At 38.7% G+C, this 18,538-nt stretch overlaps 1 pseudogene; it reads right to left on the bottom strand.

Moving 5' to 3' along the window:
• Window positions 1-2,889: 2,889 nt before the first annotated feature.
• Window positions 2,890-6,977, bottom strand: LOC127249346 (uncharacterized; annotated as a pseudogene).
• Window positions 6,978-18,538: the final 11,561 nt, after the last annotated feature.

The following is an 18,538-nucleotide window of genomic DNA, read 5'->3' on the forward strand; positions in this document are numbered from 1 at the left end:
TGGATGATTTTACCCGTTCGACATGGGTTTATCTTTTACAAGATAAATCTCAAGTCACCACACAACTTGCCTACTTCATTACCTATGTCCGGATGAATTATGAATGTTATATTAAACATATTCGATCCGAAAATGGTTCTGAGTTCCTTAGTCATAATTGTCAAACCCTCTTTCGCTTTCATGGTATTCCCCATGAACACGAACATGTCCTTTTACCCCCTAACAAAATGAGCATGTTGAACGAAAGCATCAGCATCTTCTCCAACTTATCCGTGCTCTTTTGTTTCAGTCCAAACTTCCTTATTCTTATTGAGGAGATACTCTTTTGATAGCCACCTACCTTGTTAATCGACTGCCCACTCATATACTTAATTGGAGCACCCCATACCAAAAACTTCTTCACAGGCCACTTGATTACTCCATGCTTCGTGTGTTTGGTTGCCTTTGTTATGCCACAACACACAACCTCATAAATCCAAACTTCAATCCCGCGCTCACCGATTTGTGTTTCTTGGCTACTCATCTCGTTGTAAAGGACATTGGGTTCAAGATCTTACCACTAAGAAAAGATTTGTGTCCAAAGATGTCATCTTTTATGAGTCAGTATTTATTTTCTCCTCGTCACCTGAACTTGACGCAATTCCTTTACCCCTCTCACCAAGACGTGTGGAATGATCCTCGTCCTATAGAGTCATCACCCACCTCTTGTGTTATTCCTAAAACATCTCCAATACCCTCTGAATCTCCTCCAGCAGAACCAGATTCTAACCCTTCTACTTCTCTATACCCTGAATCCTTACCAAACAACTCCCACTAGCGACCCCACCGTACTGTACGTTCGCTTGTGTGGATGATTGATTATGTGAACACCGTGGAACATTTGGCCCCTGAGCCCAGATCATACGAACAGGCTGCCTCCAGCCCTCGTTGGGTTAAAGCAATGCAGAAAGAACTTACTGCATTGGACAAAAATCATACGTGGGAATTCACCTTGCTTCCTTTGGGAAAAATTTCAATTAGTTGTAAGTGGGTCGACAAGACAAAGCTTAACCCCGATAACTCTGTTTAATGATACAAAGCTCGTCTTGTGGCCAAGGGATTCCATCAAATTGAGGGCGTTGATTTTACAGACTATTTTGCCTAGTTGCTAAGAATGTTTTGTGCGTGTTATTCTACATTGGCAGTGGCTAGAAATTGGATTATCTATCAGCTTGATGTCAATAATGCATTCCTACATGGAGAGCTGGAAGAAGATATATCGACATTCCTCCTGGGTATTATGTTTCTCAACCTGGTGCAGTCTGTTGTCTTCGGAAAGCTCTATACGGCTTGAAGCAAGCCCCACAACAATAGAATAAATAATTTACGGGTACGGTTCTTCGTCTTGGCTTTACACTCTCAAAACATGATCCCTGCATGGTCATTTGTCACTCAATGGAAGTATGTACTTGGGACGTTTGGACATTCATTGATCATCCTAGCTACAAACTCCCTTCAACTTCGTGCTTTTTGTGATGCGGATTAGGTTACTTATCCGTATAGTCATAAGTTTGTTACAGGTTTTTGTGTCTTTTTAGGAGAATCTCTAGTCTCATGGAAGTCGAAGAAACAGTCCACCGTGTCACGGTCCTCTGCCGAGGTTGAGTATCGAAGCATGGGATCAACGGTCTGTGAATTACTCTGGCTCTCTTATCTCCTCTTAGATTTGGACATCACTTGTGAAACACCTGTGCCACTATATTGTGATAACAAGCCTGCCCTTCACATCACTCAGAATCCAGTTTTTTATGAGCGTACTAAACATATCGAGATTGATTGTCATCTTATCCGACACCAATTTACCTTCAGTTTTGTGCTTCCACAGTTTGTTCCCTCGGCATGGAAACTCACTGGTGTCTTTACAAGACTCACTTATGACCTCACAGTCACGAGTCCACCCCACACAACCAAGCCTCGATTCTCTCTTAATATATTGGCTCGTGGTTCTCAAAATAAATAACTAAATATATATTGGTGAAATTAAATTTCTATTTTTATTTATTTATTTACTTTTTTACGATTAAGAATGTATTTGTATATACTGAATAAACCCCTAATTGCATAAAAATGATTTAGTGTGTTTGTTTGTGGGTTTGGGATTTTGGGTTTGGATTCTTTAATAATAAAAAGTTGAATTTGAATACACTACCAAAAAAAGGACTGTTTGTAATAATAAAAATTCGATTTTTGTGCAAAATAGTCTTTTGTGTCGACTTTGTTTCGGATTTTGACCGCTACAAAAAATCGCGGTACAAAAAGTCTATGTCGCAACAAATTCCGTAACAAATAAGTGGTGGTCAACCCTCAAAATAAGCATGTGTTAATTGTATTTGTTGCATTTTTTTTTTACGTAACAAAAACATCGGTCATGTTTTTAGAACAACATATATCCGTAAGAAAAAATTCGGAAAAAAAGTAAAATCCTGTCAGAGAACCATTTGTTACGACATATTTTCGGAACAAAAAATGCGATACAAATATAGAATCTTGTCAGAAAACTTTTTGTTGCAATCTTTGTCCGTAACAAAAAAATGTGCTACAAAAGTAGTGTCCTTTCAGAGAGCTATTTGTTGCGAAATTTGTCTGCAACCAAAAATTCGGTACAAATTTAATGCAAACATACATAAAATTCAATCTGCGTCACAAATAATTTAAAATATATTTTATTATAATTAATCTGAAATCTTTGTTCATACGTACAGAACAACTTCAATCCAACAAAATTCGTATTTATGTCAAAACTAGAATACTAGGTGTCAAGAGTGCTTTAAAGCATCTCAAAAAATCCACCATGCTATACACTATAACAACCAGCTAACAACTTGCTAACACTTGATCCCCCCCAATCCAAAAGTAATACGTGAATAAATAGATATGGTATCAAACTGCAGTACTATCCTAAGGTCGATTAACAAATACAATTATGAATGACCAAACTCATCGAGTGCAAAATCATAGAGAAAGCAATCAGAGGTAGCGAACCAACTGCAATGTGTTTCCAATGATATATAAGAATTACATCAGCAACTAAAGTAATTAATTCCCAAAAGAATAAACATTTAAAAAAAATGTGTACATCCTTGTAAGTGCACTTGATGTTATCTTCGTCGAGTACCTCATTGAGGATCTTCGCTCCGGCATTACTTGGGAGAATAAGTGTGGTCTCTTGGACCGTAACAACGGTAACAAATTTCTTGACAATAGCTAGGATATCACCTATATAAAAATGTAAAACCAGAGCTAGTTATGATGAAATATGATATCTCTAAACAACATGGATGAATAGTAGATTAAAAAATATATATTAATAACTCAACTCATACATTATACTTACGTATCACTGAAATGGAACATTAAGATAGTTAGCTAAACTAAATGCAAAATCACAAATAATTATTTAGTGGTTAATTATTGGTACCTATTACACCATAAAAGCATACTATGGAAGCATCACTACATATGTGGAAATAGAATTGATCAAAATAACTATCGGTCATCATGTCAATCAATGGAAAAAAAATGGAGAATGGATAAACAACATAATATTTGTATATTATAGAGAAACTAAGCTACAGAAAATAGTAAGTGTAATGAAAGAATGTTTTTAAAGAGACGGTTGCTGAATTTTGTGATGTATGCCTTTGAAATGTCAAACTAGGTTAGACTAATCAAACATACCTTCAATGATGCAATGTGAATTTTAGGAAGAACCAAATATGAAACATGTACATCTAGAAAGTATTTTAGAAACATAAGTGAAAACAATAATACTAGCTTAAAATGGAAATACATAAGAAAACTAAAACTAAGCCACACATTTTTTTTATCGGTAGTCAAATAATGACCATACAATCGAAAAAGTTTAGTGCGGTGGTTAAAGTTATTGATAAATTACATCATCAATCGTCTAGTCGAAATAATATAATCTAAAATTATTAATTTTATTGAGTCTAATTCAATGAAATTATTGTATCTCATTCATATGGCTAGTGAATCCAAACTATATAAGTAAACCAACAAAATATTAAATATAGAACCAAGAACCAAAATCTCTAAATTTGATGGCTTTTGAACCCAACATAATGGATATGTTTGCCTTCACCATCATGTTAGTATATATCAGCACCAACATTCACATGCGTACACATCAATTTTCATCTTTGTTTCAGTAAACAACGACTAGAGTAAGTAAAAATTTGCTCACAAAGGTATCTTTTAGTGATGCAATAATAAGACTAACCTTGGATCTCTCCAAATGCTGTGAAAATGAAAGTTTTGGATAATGAGGGTTGCATTGAGGTAGCCTGTCACAACTACAATATTACATATTTTGAAACATCAAAATCAGTGAGATAGTGCATTTTCATAACTCCCAAGCATAAAAAAATCAAAATTTTAACATGATACATAAACATTGTTATGCACGAAAAGCAAATAAATAAAGAATAGCAGCAACAACATTCAAACAAAAGCAAATAAATAATGAAATCACAGGAAAAATTGAGAATAGAAACACAATTAAAGATAGATTAATGATATTTAGTAGTCTGATACTTTTTTATTTTCTTTGTATAATTAACATTAAATAGTGTTCATATATAACTAGCTAGTTAACTAATGTTCATTTAATTATATTTAAAAGAATAAAAATTAAAAGTAATTTAAAAGTTCAAAAAAAAATTTATTGTCAGTAGTAATAATAATAATAATAATAATAATAATAATAATAATAATAATAATAATGTTCATCAACACACAACTCTAACACAATTAACTCAACACAAATCCCACAGACAAACATTGAAAAAGAAAAAAGCCAAGATATCATTTATATGAATCTCAAACAGTGAGGAACTAGATGAGCGATTTTAAAAAAAAAAATCAAGACAACAAAATGTCTGAAAAAGTATTCAATTGTGGCATACCTTGCTCCTTGCAATAGCTCCAATGCAAAGGTTCAGTAGTCATATTAAATGCTCCAAGATAGCAAATCAATGAGCACCTAAACAATAATAACAAGTTAAAGGTAGCCAGCCACCGTGAAGAACTAATAATCCGTGTGCGAGTGGTAATGTCTGATCAAACTCTTGCAATATGTGAGTCTAAGATTAAGATACCCCATCATAAATTGTCATTGCAGTCAAGCGGTAACCAATTGTTACCAAATACTCCTCACTGCACAGTTAACCAAGAATGGCCACAGGAATAACCAAAAACCTTAAACAAGTCTTTTGTAAAAAGCATAACAATCTATACGTATAATGACAATTTTAAGAGATTCCAAACCCGCAATACTTCATTGATATAATGTCTCATCATAACATACAAAGGAGAATTATTATAAACAATATCTAAAGATAATCATCAGCAAGCACAAACCTCATGGAACTGCAGTTTGATGAAAGGAATTGCCATTTGAAGTAGAAATTTGTTACTTTCGCAGTAATTTGTTGGTAGCATCTTCTTCTTCTTTCATCTTTCTCTCCCATATCCTCTTTCTATAATCTTCCAGGAGTTGAGGCATAGATTCCATAAGTATGGCAATTGTTTGTCGCTTTTCTATAGCTATTCTGTCAAACCTTATGCCATTTATGGACATTCCTCATCTCCTTCCTTTCATGGCCAGTCTGCTCTAGCATTGAGGACTTCTTCACAAAGTTGAGCTTGACGCCTTGCACTGATACCAAGAGGTTTCTAGGTACCAACCTCCCAGTAACCCCAAACACCCTTCGATAGCTCATCCTTGTATTTTGCCAATTTATGTCACAATGGGACTGATACTCTCTCACTTCTTTCGCAATAAATTTTATTGCATTTCCAGCCATCAAACTTCATAAGTCACTTTGTAAGTCAACAACCTAAAAGTGTTCTTGAATCCAAGAGGATGGCTGCTGTGAAAATAACATATAAAATGAAAGGTAAAACGAAGAGTATAAACTCAAAGAATTTTCCTTTTTGAACCCTATCCACACCCATCTTCTCAATGCATCAGTTGTCAATAGAGAACTTAGAATACAAATAGTTTATGTCCCAAAATCAAATATGTATCTTTAGTTAAATGATAATCAAATAAACAAACATTCAAGCAAACCTTCATAAAAAATTCATAGCTGTCCTCAACATCCAGATCGATACATACACCAATCTCCATGAATCCGTTAGAACAAATTACAACTAGCTAGTTTAGACAATTTGTCAAACACCTTAACTCCAAACCTTCAAAACCAAACATTTTCATCAGAAGAATAAGGCAAAATGAAACGAATAAGTAGTTAATAACATCAATCGATGATCTAAAATTGATAGTTCAGCTCATCTCGGAAATAAAATAGGAGCATTTAAATTCTCATTTCATTTGGTTGCTTACCCAATTTAAATCAAGTCAATTCGAAGTTTATGAAGACAAGATCAAACAAATACTTGAATTAAAGTCTTTAGCAGTCAACTAAACTAAATCTGAGCCCATATTGAATCCAATTAAATGTGAAGTGAAAACGAAAATACCAAGGATCACAGAGCCGTAAAAATCATCCACATCTGAAAAATAGAGACGAAAGCCAAAAAATGAATTATCAGAGTAGGTTAGATAGGAAGCGAGGATGGATGGAACTACCTTCTCGACTTCCGTGGCTTGAAAAGTACAGAAGATGGCGCCGGTCAGAGTTGGGACGGCGGCGTTGGAAGAGGTGACGACGGAGTAATATGGTGACGGTGGAGAAGTCGCGGTTAGAGATGGTGAAGGACAACAACTCGGACTGGGGACAGGCTCTAACAGCGAGTATCGAACGCTGGCAGCGGCGTTGGTGCGAGGCAGAGGACATCGCCGGTCGGCAGCGCGGCGGCAGTCGTGCGGTGGCGCGGAGGGCTGGTCGCGGTCTGGGCGAGGAGTTAAAAATTGAAATTGAATTTAGGAATCTGGTGAAGAAGAAAGGGGAATGTCAAGGCGCAATTTTGAAAAAAAATAAAAATAAATAAATTATGGTATATGATTGTTTGTTTTTATTTATTTATTTTTAATAATATATTTTTTATGTTTTAAAAAATAATTAAATTTTTTAATTTATATTTTAGGTATGATTTATGAAAATATTTTCATATTTTTATTTTTATTTATTTTTTAAAATAATTATATACCGATTTTTTTTTTTTAATATATAGAATATTTAAAATTGACTTATTTGTTACGGCTTGAATTACATAATAAATATATATATATATATGGCGATGTTCCATCCAAAATGTAATTGTTACAGATAACTATCGAAATAAATAATTTTTTTTTAAAATTTTAAAATAATTTTATATAGATTTTCTAAGTATATAGAAAATTAAATTAATCTATTTGTCACGGCTTGAATTACGTAACAAATATATATATGACGAAATTCTGTCCAAAATATAGTTACGGATAAATTGTCGAAACAAATACAAAAAAAATTGACCAATCATTAAACTTTTTTGTGGTGACAACTTTCATAACAAAAGTCACTTTTTGTGACGAATTTATTTTGACGGACTACATATCCGCTACAAAAAGCCAATTTTTTTATAGTGATAGTTGTTTGATGTGATATAAATAGGTGTTGATGTGATGTTTTGAATGTAAAATAAATTTATAGTATAATATAAAAAAGAAAAGTAATTGTTTTATTTGATGTTTTTTGAGAAAAAAAAAAAGTAATTTGAATAGTAAAACCTGTGGTAAAATTAGTTGCGTTCTTTTTGTTCCTTTTTTTTTTTTTAATTTGAATTGAGTTTGAAGTTGAAGATTTTGGCCTTTTATTAAAATAATACTCCTTCCGTCCAGGCTAATTAGGCCACTTTGTTTGGGCAAAAACACTATAAAATAACGATATTTTAACATAAAAGTGAGGTAGGTAAACAATAAGGAAGAGTATTATAGAAAATTTATTAAAAAATTGATAAAAAGTAATGTGATAAATAGAAAAAGAAATGACAAATTGATTATTATTTGCTAAAATGAGTAATAAAATTATACGTAAATAACCGTCTCGCTTATCGTGTCCATATTTTCGTTTATATCTGTTTACATCTATTGTCATTTTTCTTTTTTGAAAATAATTACACACTTAATCTCATCTTAAATTTTTAAATTTATAATTTTTTAATTTTAATTAGACTAATTAATTATCTTAATCTTAATCTTAATTTTAATATATAATTATATACTCCATCCGTCTCAATTCGATGATGTATTTTGGGGTTTTATAGTAGATTAAAAAATAATAATATTTTATTGTTTAGCAGAAGTGTAAAATTTTTTGCCATTTTTGTCCTTTAAGTTTATGTATAAAGTAATTGTATGTGTAATGATATGTTCGTAATTTAAGTAAAAATTAAAGGTATTTTGGTATTAGTGTATGATTACTTTTTCTAAAATAGGAAAAGAATATTTTGAAGTGAGATAGACGGAAATGGTAAAAATGATACTTTGAATTGAAAGAGAAGGAATATATTATAGGATAACTATATCTTCTTCATTATTTACTAATTATATTTATCATAAATTCTCGTGGCTACAATAACTCGGACACGCTAGGTGGACGGATAGAGTAGTATTTCTTTTTTATAACGTGGAAACTCGCAACCGCTACCTTTTGGGTGCGCTCTGGGTAAACCTTCGGTTGAATCTAATAGCTTGCAAACAAGACTCAATAAGGCAAGTTACACTAGACGAACCATGTGTGTCAGACAAGACTTTGAGGCAGGGAAAAAGTGTGTAAGATAGTTTCTTGATTTTTTTCATTGTAAGTACAAATGAAATAAATACTTTTGTAAAAATTAACAATATTTCGATATTTATATATAGATTATTTTTCCTATAATGATAAACAAATACTTCTGAGTGAGACAAAAAAAAAATATAGAAAAAAAATATTGAATTGTGGTAATAAGAGTATGATATTTTATTAAAAATTTATATATATATTTCCAAAAAATATAGAGTTTAATACTAAAAATCAACATAAAAACTAAAAATGAACAATATGTTGTAATATTATGATAGGATTAGCTAATAGAAATATTAATTATGTCTACCGCTAACCACTATTTTATATATTATATTATAATATATAATATAAAGTATATATGTATATGTAGATGTGTGTGCAGTTGTGGGTGTATGTATAATGTATAAGTAAGTAATTATATATATATATATATGAGTTTGTATGTACGTAGGTGTGGGTGTGTGATGATGATAATGGTGTAGTATGATATTGTTGAATGTTTGACGTGGGGAGATAGAGAGAATGAGATATGTGCATTTCATTTCATTTAACCCATATTTATACATGTGAATACCTTTATGGGAAGGAATTAAAAGCATACATATTGACTACTGTTGATGTAATTTTTCAACAAAAATAAAGTAAAATTCAAAGATATAGAAAATATCCTTAAACTTGATTAATTAGTGCCTGAGATTAGGAATCTCTAAACACTGTATGGTACAGAAAATAAAATGGAAAATAAAAGACTGAAATTTAAAGTGGTGATCCCCAAATCTGACTTTGCTTTGTTGAAGTTGATTGAAGATGCCCTGCCAAATGATTATCCAAACCTTTAAATATTCTCTGGGAAACCGTACTGAAAACCGTCACCCGAACGGTTACAACGTCTCCTTCCCAACCGTCTTCCAATCCTTCTCCTGCTGACACGTGTCCTCAGCAGACCAAAATTATCCCTATATTCCACTCTTTGAGCTGGCCACAGACCTTCCGCCCTTTAGGCCCGACTGCCAAACTACAATAGTATGGGTCCGACTGCCAATCCTCCCGACTTGCAAACCATCTGACTTGTTTGGATTAGTTACAGACATCCCGACTAACAAACCACCCGATTTGTTGGTTCTGCCGCAGAATTCCAACCTGAGAACTTCCCGACCTGAGGACCTCCCGACTTGCGGACTTCCCGTCCTGAAAGCCACCCGACCTGCGGACTTCCCGTCCTGAGGGCCTCCCGACCTGCGGACTTCCCGTCCTGATGACTTTATGCCTTGAGGACCTCCCGACCTGAAAACCTTCCGACTTGAGGTCTTTCCGTCTTGAGGACCTACCGACCTGAGGTCCTTCCGTCCTGATGACTTTCTGTCTTGAGGACCTCCCGACCTGAAAACCTTCCGACTTGAGGTCTTTCCGTCCTGAGGACCTACCGACTTGAGGTCCTTCCGTCCTGATGACTTTCCGTCTTGAGGACCAACCGACCTGAGATCCTTCCGACCTGAGGTCTTTCCGTCTTGAGGACCTACCGACCTGAGGTCCTTCCGTCCTGATGACTTTCTGTCTTGAGGACCTCCCGACCTGAAAACCTTCCGACTTGAGGTCTTTCCGTCCTGAGGACCTACCGACTTGAGGTCCTTCCGTACTGATGACTTTCCGTCTTGAGGACCAACCGACCTGAGATCCTTCCGACCTGAGGACTTTCCTTAGAAATAAACCTATTTTCCTTGATTTCCTCACGGTGTCCATCAGCCAGTTCAATCAACTCTATTGCCAGGCCCATTCTTCTTTTTACCTTGGACTTTTAACCTAATTCTAAATTTCGTACGTAACAACTTGCCCGCCGCCAAGGGACTTTCAAACGCCATCTAACAATCAATGTTTGGAAGTTCATAAGTCACTACCCTCTTGAAAAATTCCAATAACAACTGCACCAGTTACTGCAAAACTCCTGATTAACTTCCTTCTCTGCAATACGAGCTTTTGTGAATCACAATCCCAAAACACTCTAACCATGGCGAATCAATACATTCCTGCCCTTCCTTTCGACGGAACCCTCCCAGAGGGCCCATTTTCAGCCTCGAAAGTACTAACTCCAACGATCTGCCCATATTGCACTATTCCTGAAGACTCAAATCGAATGAGGGAAGTTTTGGAATCCCGAAATTCCCTGGCTATCAACAATCCTAACTACCAAGCAGTTCGCATTCGAGATAGCATCAAAACCCATCTCACAGACCCAAAAGATCCTTACCGTGCTTGGTATCGACGAGTAGCAGAACACTTCCAGGCCCAATGGCGATCTCAAAAAATCGACCAAGCAATACTATTGTCCACCATGCCGATCAATCTGCATGAGAAGGTGCTCTTGGCCATGTCTGCCTTCTGGAATGCGGAAAATGGGACTTTTCTCTTACCATCGGGCCCCTTTGGTCCAACTCTTATGGATGTGGCAATGATCGCGCATCTCCCAGTCGTGCGTGAAGACCCTGTGATGGGAGCCCTAGATGGGCAGGAGCCATCAGAAAACCATCCAGGGTGGTCTTTACAAGGTGTGAAGGAATGGGGTTGGACAAAGTTCGCAACCGACCAGCAAGGGGCTCCAGGGACCCCCGTGACCGACCGGGAGCATACTGCCTTTATCCTTTTTTGGCTTTGTAGGTACGTCATTGTTTCCCCTTCCAAATGTGTTCTTCCTTCTCATCTCGACCTGGCCATTCATATCGCGTCAGGTCGGTTCTTTTCCCTTGGCACCCTGTTTTTAGCCAATCTGTTTGAAGGACTTACTAGAGTTAGCCTTCGTCTCACAGATAATGATAGTAGAAAATTAGACACTGCCGCATCGGGTCCTTTTTGGTTTTTAGAACTTTGGTTCCGTCTTTACTTCCCCAACGCGTTCAACTTAGGATCTCCGCCCACTATGCCAACATCCGAAAAACATTTGGGATTAGCCCTCAACCGACTCTGCTCAGGACGCAATAAACTCCAATCTTCTGATCCAATAATAACTGCAATTGTAACGGATACCCGCAGTAACTCTCGATTTTCTATGTATAAAAAATATGCGGGTTATGCTCCCGACCATTTTTGGCCCTTTCCGGCACCAAATCCTCTTCCGACTCCTGAGCCTTGTCCTCATCCCACCTATCCTTTTGCCTGGGACGTTGCCCTCAAACCCAGGTCTCTTTTTAGCAGCAAAAAACTTGATAAAAAAGGGCAGAAAACCTTTTACACTTTTAATTATGAACCTCAATTCATGGCGCGCCAGTTCGGCTGTTGCCAAGGTATCCCTGGACCCGTCGCTTGTCCGCATATAATTTTTCAAAGTCCTGACCGACGAGTCCTACCTAATTCAATCCCTTCTTATATCTCCCAGCTCACCACGTATATAATTTCCAATTCTTATATTCCTTTCCGCTCCAACCCTGAGACTGTAGATACATTCAATGAATGGTGGTCGGTTGTATGGCCCCTGATTTCCCCTGATGAGGATCGGTTGCTGAACATACTCCTTCCCCCCCAAGGATTGGTTCTAGGGGCGGCTAGACATACTAGCACTCAGCAACAAACAGCCGCCCCGGGAATCGGATCTAGTGTTCCAATGCGAAAAAGGAAAGCTTCCCAGCTGCAAACACCCCCGACCTCTGGGGCCGACCAGCAAGCTCCAGCGGACCTTGGAACTACTAGGACGTCAGCAAGGACCCGACCCCGAATAGGTAATTTTTCTTAAAACCGTGAACCAATTCACTATATCTTAACTTTGATTTCACTTATTTTATTCACCAGAACCGACCTTGGTGACACCGACCACACAAACGACGCCACCCCCAGCCGACCATTCAATCGGACCTTTGGTCCAGACCAATTTGCCAATGAGCAGTCGGGCGGAGGACCCGACAAGGAGGCAAACTCTTCCTCCTGCACCGAGGAGTGGTCGGGCCAGGCACCCGACCAGGAGGCAAACTTTACCAGCACTGCCTATAGAACCAGTAAGTCCTCTTATCAGCAATACTTAGGATTCCAATGATAAACCTTGGTGTATTCAACAACAACATTTCCATGATTTTTCACAGACACCTTCACCCATCGCATCAGCAGCAGGGGTCTCTTCTGACAGCGAGGGGACTACTTCCCAGATGGGTCGACCGCCATACATGGCATCAGACTCATCCATTTCGAAGGAAGGACCAACTGCCCCTGCCGAAGCGGACCCTCACAACAACATACCTGCTGCTGGTGATCTCGAAATAGTCCAATCGGATGCAGCCGCACTGGGAACCGAAAGTGTCCCGGCTGCGGCTATCCTAGTTGCTCCAGAGATCCCGGCTGCAGTGGCTCTAGATGCAGCCGCCCAACCTGCAGCCGCCCAGCCAGCAGCAGCGTTACCTCCAGCAATCGAGTGGCAGGCAGAAGAACCACCTGTGGCAGCCCAACCTCCAGAAATGGAAGAAGTTTCTTCATCCGATTCGGAGACTTCTGTGAATTTGGTAAGATTAAACCAATCCATGCCATAATGTTTCTTTCGGAAAACACTAACTGTTTCATATACTACTTTCCATAGGGACCCAGGTCGGCACCTCAACGACCATTCGCAGCAGCCGACGAGTCGGCTGCTGTTATACCAGCTGTCCGCCCTACTCGACCGACCTCATTGTTGCCCCCCTCACTGACAGCAGTTCGCCCCGAAGTGACACATATCTTATCTGAATAAATTTGCACCTCCCTTGAAATACTTATTGACACTGTAAGGCTTGCAGGGGCCTTCGGACTTAGCTATCCTATCGACTGTTCCAGTTCCAGCGGAGGCCCAAACTATATTCACTGAGGCCATTAACCATCCCCTGTCAGAATTAAGATCCGACTTATTGGACAAACTCATTCAGACGGTTGGTGGCCTTCTTTTTTACACTCCGACGGAATCGCCAGCCGTCCCCATTCTGCATCGGCTGATGGAGAGACTTACGGAGCTCAAGACTGAAGTATTAGTTATTGGACTCCTGTCAGCCGAAACCCCCCAGCCTGACTTCGATCAAACAACGCTGGAGAATTCTTTGGCTAAGACCCGAGAATCCCTTCAGCAGACTACTGGAAGGCTGGGCGGTCTCCTTAGCACAAAGGCTCAAGTTGATGAATCCATTCAGAAAAAGGAGGCAGAATTGCGGGAGCTAAGGAAAGAACAGTCTACCCTGGATAAGCAAATTACCAATGAGCAGCGTCTGCTTGAGAAGTATACAAAAAACGAGGCCGAATTGGATCAAGAGCTGAAAACCCAAGCTCGATCCCAATTCATCAGAAGATATCAGACGGCTGCCAATACCAGAAGGCTATCCAGGGATGAAATCAAATGGACACATATAAAAACTGCCCTAGGGGCACTTTTGTAATACTTCCCCCTTTGTAACAACATTTGACTTAGTAATATATTGTTCCTTCTTCTCACAAAACAAGGATCACCTTTCAATTTCCAAATTTGTAGGAGTCGAAACAAACTCCTTCTTTAAAAGAACACTGTTTCTCACATTTTAAGAAACACATTCTAAGGCATATTTTGAAAACCAAAACACTTGAAGTGTTAACAAACATGGCGAATGACCGACCTCATGTTCCATCAAGCAACTGGGAAGGTGTTCTTCAACCCTTCTTTGTAGGTAATCACCCTATTGGAGGCCATGCAGAAGACTTGTTACATATACTCAAGCAACTAGACTTCAAATTCCGATTCTCCCAACGAGGAAGAAGAACCATTCATCGCGTCATCCGCCTGATGGAAAAAATCATTGAGGGGTATGAACCTCTTCGTGACATCCTTAGCCGCATTCCTGATCTCCATCATCACATGGAAATGATTGAAAATCACGCAGCAACCATACTTCCAGACCTTGGTTGGGATAATATATTTTCCAATCAACGAAAAGTCTTTTCAAGATTGCGTACCATTGTTGACCGTGAATATCAAGCCATAACAGACATGCAAGCACGTACCAATCAAGATTTAGACGAAATGCAAAGCCAATGGGAGAGGTACCGACCAGATTTGGAAGATCTTATTGAAGAAGAACCAGAGCTAATATCCACTCACTGGGATGAAAAATCTGATTCAGAGGCAGAAAATTTCTCACAAATACATGATGACTAACAAAAATGAACCTTTAAATAGGTTCGAACCCCACAAATGGGTTCTGAGAATAATATTTTGCTTCAGGCAGTTTTGTTATCTGAAAAGGCAGGATAATACCTCTTCAGATATTTAGCATTAATACAATCATGTACTCTTCTCCCTTCATGATTTACAATAATGAAAGCGCCATTCCCAATATCTTTTTGAACAATGTATGGTCCTTCCCAATTCGGTGACCACTTTCCCAATTGGTCAGTTTTCTTATATGTAGGAAGAATGGTCTTCCAGACTAGGTCTCCTTTTTGGAATGTCCTGTGAAGAACTTTCTTTCCGTAACTCCTTGCTCTGATTTCACTCTGTTTCACACTTCGACTTATTGCATGAAGTCGGCTAACATCCAAATCCTCCAACTGTTGCATCATAAGTTGTTGGTATTCTTTTGTAAGATCACCATCAGTAAACTCTGTTCGGCCAGATGATACTCGGATTTCGGCTGGTAAAACAGCATCTTGGCCAAACGTGAGTTGGTAAGGTGAGAACCCTGTGGCCGTATTTCTGGTATTCCTATGTGCCCATAAAGCCTGAGACAATAACAAATGCCACTTTCTTGGGTTCCCTTCAACCATCTTCTTTATAATCCCAATAATAATCTTATTTGCTGCTTCCGCTTGTCCATTGGCTTGGGGATAATAAGGTGAAGAATGATGTAATCGAACACCGAATTCTGCCAAGAAACTAGAGAACTTTTCCCCTGTGAAAACCAGGCCTTGGTCGGTTGTTATAGACTGAGGAATACCATATCTGTAAATAATTTGATTCAAAACGAAGTCTATCACCTCCTTCTGATCTACATTTTTCAAAGCAACCGCTTCTACCCATTTGGTAAAGTAGTCAGTCGCGACCAATATGAAACAATGATGTTTCGATGAAGCAGGATGTATCTTACCAATAATATCCATAGCCCATGATTTAAAAGGCCATGGTTTTGCCAAAAATTGCAATTCGGTTACTGGCAAATGGTTTAAGTTTCCATGTCTCTGACATTCCTGGCAGCCTTTGGCAAATTGTATGCAATCTTCAAAAATCTTTGGCCAGAAAAAACCCAAACGATGAATGGCCCATCTCATATTCAGACCTGCCCGATGAGCTCCACATATCCCACCATGTACTTCTGTCATTACCTCTAGAGCTTCTTTAGACCCCAAACATTTCAAAAGTAAACCTTCAAATGATCTCTTATACAAAATTCCATTTATCAATTGAAAACGTAAAGCCTTCAATCGTGTCGCAATTGAAACACTCGCACCTGGATTCTGTAAATACATGATAAGCTCTGTTCTCCAATCGGGCACTGTTTCGCCGTCAGACTCCTGCCCGATAGTAACTACGCAGTCGGGCTCCTGACCGACAGTCTCCTGCCCGACAATTTCGCAGTCGGGCTCCTGTCCGACAGTCCCCTGCCCGACCGTAACTTCGCAGTCGGGCTCCTGTCCGACAGTCCCCTGCCCGACCGTAACTTCGCAGTCGGGCTCCTGTCCGACAGTCCCCTGCCCGACCGTAACTTCGCAGTCGGGCTCCTGTCCGACAGTCTCCTGCCCGACCATTCGGTCACATATTGGGTCTGTCTTTTCTTCTATGCCCGACTCGACCTCCGACCAAATATCCTCCAGAATTCCTTTACAGGCCCTTTGAGCCAACTCATCAGCACGTTGGTTTTCTTTCCTCGGAATGAACTCAATTATTACTTCTGAGATTTTTGTCAGTAACCGACCCACAATGTCCCTGTATCTGCGAAGATGAGGGTAATTGCAAACATATTGATTGTTTACCTGGTTGACTACTAATTGAGAATCCCCCCTTATGATTACAGACTGGACCTTCCTGGCTATTAAAGCCTCCAAACCCAAAATTAAAGCTTCATATTCTGCCGAATTATGGGTCATTGCTTCCAATCGTAGTTGTAAGTTGATCTTTTGACCGTCAGGTCCTTGCAAAAAGACCCCTGCCCCTGATTTGTTTCCAGAGGTAGAACCATCAAAGAACATCAACCATGTTCTGGTACTTATATAAGGCACACATCCGACCTGTAGATTATCCAGATATGATGAACAACTAAGTGGTCGGACACTATCACAAAGAGAATACCCGACTTGTGAGAATTCTGCTAAGAAGTCGGCTACTGCTTGTCCCTTGATTGCCCTCAAAGGGGAATGTTGAAGATCAAAAGGAGCCAATTTGATGGCCCACTTCATGAGTCTGCCCTTCATAGTAGGTCTCTGCAAAATCAATTTGATGAGATCCACCTTTGATATGACCTCAATTCTTCTGGGCAGCAAATAATGCTCGAGTTTAGTACAAGCGAAGACCAATGAATAACACATTTTTTCTGGCATAGTGTAATTCAGTTCTGGTCCTGTAAGGGTTTTACTGAGATAGTAGATTGCCCTTTCCCTCCCGTCATCACCATCCTGTGCCAATAAACAGCTAACCACTTCATATGTATTTGCCAAATAAAGTTTGAGTGGCCGACCTTGTTTAGGAGGCATCAAGACTGGAGGGTGAACCAATGCCTGCTTGATAGCATCTAAAGCCATCTGTTGATCGGGACCCCATTCAAACGCATTTTTTCCAGCTTTCAACAATTTAGTAATGGGTCTGACCTTGCCAGCAGCATTAGAAATGAAACGCCTCAAATAGTTCACCTTACCCAAAAGACTTTGGATTTCTTTAACCGTCTTGGGTGGCCGACTATCAAGAATGGCTTTAGCCTTATTGGCATCAATTTCAATTCCTCTCTCATGAACTAAAAATCCTAAAAAGCTCCCGGCTGATATTCCAAAAGCACATTTGGTTGGATTCATCTTCAACTTGTACTTCTTCATTCTTTCGAATGCCTCTTCAAGATCTCTCAAATGTTCGTCAAAACTGGCAGATTTAACAATAACATCATCAATATAAACTTCCATAGATCTGCCAATTAAATCATGAAAGATTGAATTCATGGCTCTTTGGTAAGTTGCCCCTGCATTCTTTAACCCGAATGGCATGACTGTCCATTCATAAATACCTAAAGCCCCTGGGCATCTGAATGCTGTCTTAGGAATGTCTTCTTCTGCCAGAAATATTTGGTTATAACCTGCATAACCATCCATCAGACTAAGGATTTTATGCCCTGCTGCTGCATCTATCAACATGTCGGCCATAGGCATCACATATTCATCCTTAGGGGTAGCTAGATTCAAATCCCTGAAATCGATGCATATCCTAATCTTACCATTTTTCTTGACCACTGGGACAATATTAGCCAGCCACTCCGCATAACGGCAAGGCTGAATAAAACCCACTTTGAGAAGTTTTTGGATTTCTTCCTTGATTTGAGGCATTAGATCCGAGCTCATTCGCCTTGGAGGTTGTTTGTAAGGTTTACAACCTTCTTTGATAGGCAATCGATGCTCTATTAGACTTCTTGTCAAACCAGGCATCTCTGAATAATCCCATGCTAAACAATCAATGTTGTTTCTAATAACTTCGAGCATCATTGTTTGTTGCTCTTTAGACAAATAACCACTTAACCTGATCACTTTTGGAACCAATTCGGTTCCTAAATTAAACTCCAATAATGGGTCTTGTGATGAAG

Source organism: Andrographis paniculata, unplaced genomic scaffold (assembly GCF_009805555.1).
Source record: "Andrographis paniculata isolate CXL003 unplaced genomic scaffold, ASM980555v1 Contig35END, whole genome shotgun sequence".
NCBI lineage: Eukaryota > Viridiplantae > Streptophyta > Magnoliopsida > Lamiales > Acanthaceae > Andrographis > Andrographis paniculata.